Source organism: Anolis sagrei, chromosome 2 (assembly GCF_037176765.1).
Source record: "Anolis sagrei isolate rAnoSag1 chromosome 2, rAnoSag1.mat, whole genome shotgun sequence".
Lineage (NCBI taxonomy): Eukaryota > Metazoa > Chordata > Lepidosauria > Squamata > Dactyloidae > Anolis > Anolis sagrei.
In genome coordinates, this window is record NC_090022.1 from 155182536 (window position 1) to 155186540 (window position 4005).

The following is a 4005-nucleotide window of genomic DNA, read 5'->3' on the forward strand; positions in this document are numbered from 1 at the left end:
GGGAACCACATGTTGAGAACCACTGTTTTAAGTCCTCCGGGGAGTATCTACTCTAGCCTGCCAGAAGCTGACTGGCCACCTTCACCCACATGACCTTTTCATCAGCCGCCCCAAGACTGTGGAACAACCTGCCGGAAGAGCTCCAGGAACTATATGAGCTGTTGGAATTTAAAACATATTTGAAGAACAAACTCTTCCAGTGTATTTTAATAAGAACTTGTATAAATATGTTTCAATGTGTGTATTTTTATAGAATGTTTACAATGAGAAGAGGTGGGTAAGAAATAAAACTATTGTCGTTGTTGTCGTCGTCATCATCATCCTCCTCCTCCAATATGTCTGTCACAGTTCAAAATTCACCCTCATAGTTGTACTATCAGGTGATAGTAATGAATAGGGAGGTATTTGATTTTCTACTTAAGCAGAAAAAAATGAAATACAAAGATACAGAACGGGGAACACCTGGCTCGACAGAATACATGTGAAAAAGATCTTGGAGTCCTTCTGAGGAGGAAGGTAAACATGAGCCAGTAATGTGATGCGGCAGCTTAAAAAGCCAATAGGATCTTTGCCTGTATAAATAGAAGCATAGCGTCTGGATCCAGGGAAGTCATGTTACCTCTTTATTCTGGTCAGACCACACCTGGATTACTGTGTCCAATTCTGGGCCGCACAATTTCTGCTTCCAGTTTATCAGAGTCATGATATGGAAACCACCCAAGAAAGGTATCTTGTACAATGTTGCACTACAACCTCCCTGTTTCCTTTTATAGGCTTTGAGAGCTTGCCAAGTGTTTTTTGATTTTGCATTTCCACTGTCTTTATCTTTATTCCATTAGGAATTTTCACGCTTCCATCCACAAATTCAGCCAATGTACGACCGACTGCTGAACAACAGAAAAGAGTGGAAAGCCCTGGCTGATGAGTACGATGCAAACATGAAAGCTTTAGAAGAAAAGCAAAAGGAAGAAGAGGGGTAAACAGTTAATAGTAAAGGTTAGAAAAGAAATATCAATAAGGCTACATTGTAGGATATCCCCCCCCCCCCCTTTGAGGCTACTGGTTTACAATCATCAGTATTTTTATTGTGTTAGCCAGAAGCCATGAGAAAAAAAAGGTAAGAAAAGGATACTGGGGTTAAAGAAAAGGACAGAAGACACTAAATAAAGTGTTAACTGGCTTTCAGTAAGGACCTCATCACATTACCCTTGGGCTCCATCCTAGGACACTTCCAGGATAGATCTCTCCGGAGGCCATCACATGATGCAGGGCTACCTCTGGTGGGGCTCCATCCTGGAAACATCCAAAGATGGAGCCCTGAGAACCTGGGAAGCTTCCCATATTCTCATTAGGTAAGTTGAGGAAAGTGCGGGGAGAAGTTGGGCAGTGATGGTTTTCCCTGTGGTATGGGGAAGGGGGCAACGCAGGGTGTGGGACAATGGTTTTGCCCGGCTGCTCCACGAATGCCCCCGCTGCTCCCCGGTTTGAGGAATTCAATGTGATGAGGTTCTTAGTCTACCTGATAACAAGATGTACCTGGATAAAAGTACAATCTGGAATATCAAGTTTTAGTTTTAATGCTAATGATGTCTGTTCTTTCTCCCATAGGAGCCATGCCAACTTGCAATGGAGAAAGTGTCCCTCCATCTACAACATGTTGCATAATTTAAGACCCACCTCAGCTGTTTCAGACATGATGTATCACAGAACCTAGATTTTCTTGAAAAGTATTTTTAGGCTTAGTTGTCAAACACCAAAAGTAAATACTGTAACCAGAAGATAGTTATTGGGGACTCTGTTGCTCCAAGAGTAAGGAAACCAGTACAGCCTCAGAGTTTTGGCAGCTGCCTGATATTCACCTTTACAACAATAGTTTTGGGGTCCAAAGCAAGCGAGTCTTGCATGAAATAAAGAAAAGCAGCCCCTTATGTTTATGTTTATGTTTCCACAAAGGAGACTCAAAGTGGCACCTATCCAAAACATTAAAGCAGACACTGAAGCATTTTCTCCATATGTTTTTCTGTACGGTCGGGGCCCCTTCTACACTGCCATATAAAATCCAGATTATCTGCTTTGAAGTAGATGATGTGGCAGTGTAGACTCATATAATCCAGTTCAAAGCAAATTCGGCGAATGAGAAAATGAGAAAAAGCTATCAAAATATTATGTTGCTTTTATGCAAATGTGGCATTGTTACTTCTATTTGATAATCTGGATTATAGGGCAGTGTATAAGGGCCCATAGTTTTCTCTTTCTACACAACACAGGACTAGGAACTATTCAGAGGAAGAACTGGCACTTATTCATCAACAGAATTTATTTTCATGTGATGAAATGTTCAGATACAGACTTATCAGACATGCTAAAGAGAAGATAACATTTTAAATTTGGGATTGGAGCAAATTGTAATTTGATGCAATTAGATGTCTTCATTGTGGATTTAAACTGAATGTAAATACATAATTTTCTAATTCTATAATGTCCACATTAAATGTTACCGGTAGGAAAATTGATATTTTCTATTTGTGTGCTATTCAGAATGAGAAATAAAATTAAAATTAGCTCAGTCGTTCTTTATTTACATATTTATTTACATTTATTTACATAGCAAAACTGTCCAACTGAAATGAATGCATCTCATCTTGAGGGGAGATCCAACTGAAATTAATGGCATTGAAAGAACTGAAATTTAAAGTAATCACGTTAAATTTGCCCTCCTGGTTTCAAAAAGTATTGCATCACAACAAACATCTGGATCAGAGGGCATATATCCAATGTCAGAGCACACAGTTAAGTTTTCATTACTATAGAAGATTTTATATGCTTGTACACAAATGAATCAAGTTTTGTCAAGAGAAAACATTTAAACACTTTAAAGTGCCCCATTGATCTGAAAACACACAACCTTTAGTCAGCTTTTATTTGTTGGACATTATAAGTTCCTTGATCCAGATTATAACAGTCTATGTTTCTCTGACCCTTTTGTTCCTCATGTCCATGTATGTTGCAGTTCACCTGCAGCTCAGGCTGAATCTACACTGACATATATGACCACATCAGATGGGGCAATTTGCCCATCATATGCCACTTGCTCTCCCTTTTTGTCATGGAGCCCAGTACATGACACACAACTACTTTCTAACCATGGTGAAAAGGAAGAGCAAGCTTTGAAGCAATTGGAGGGGGGGGAGCCTGGGTGGCGGACACTTCCCCCCTGTGGGATGAAGCCCGCTGTAAATCAGGTGATGTGGGGCATGGAGCAACAGGTTCTCCACACCCCGCCCGTGTCTTGCTCAGTGCTTCAGTGATGGCAAAAAACATCCAGGATCTCAGACTATTTCCTGTCCCTCAAGGCTGCATAAGTCATACAGATGCTGAGTTTGTTCTGCTCCACAGTCACACAAGTCGGAGGATTCTTCTAGTTAGCGCCATTTTGCCAGATTGTCTTTTGATCTGCCCACTCCACTTCTGAGTCTGTTCAGGCACTTCCAAGTTGCCCAATCTTGCTTTGCCCTGGAGGAAGACCCTCATGGGGCAATCCAATTGGAATTTCCTCATTTTGCTGTCCACAGGGTTATTCTTGTTGCTGGAGGGACATTTAGATGAGTGGTGGTTCTCATGAAACTTTTCCTTGATTGAAGTCTGTGGGAAGAGGCTCATAGCCACACAGTGGGTTGCTTTCACAGAGTTCAACCTTATTTCTCTTGCAATTGGCCCTCACTTTCCCATCACACATCGGTGGAGGGGGGGGGGGGGTGCCAGCTAGCTTATGAAGTCTATCAGCAGGTGTAGGTTTAAGACATCCTGTGATTTTATTTTATCATCTGAGATAAAAGATTGGTTGATGTCCATTTGCACATGTCTGACTTCAAAAATATAGCAGCTATTTTAGTCATGCTTCTTTGGCTTTCATTTTAATCTCAATGTCAACAGCATTATAGCCCTAGCATTCCTCCCCTTTCCCATCCGATATATATCTTTTTTCAATATAGAATTTGAATTGAT

General features: G+C 40.9%; 1 long non-coding RNA gene across 1 annotated transcript; it reads left to right on the forward strand.

Moving 5' to 3' along the window:
* The first annotated feature begins 688 nt into the window (after positions 1-688).
* LOC137096085 (uncharacterized) lies at positions 689-2291 on the forward strand. The gene is made up of 3 exons (XR_010909251.1): positions 689-726; positions 840-996; positions 1609-2291. It is a non-coding gene; the product is annotated as an uncharacterized lncRNA (long non-coding RNA).
* The last annotated feature ends 1714 nt before the right edge of the window (positions 2292-4005 follow it).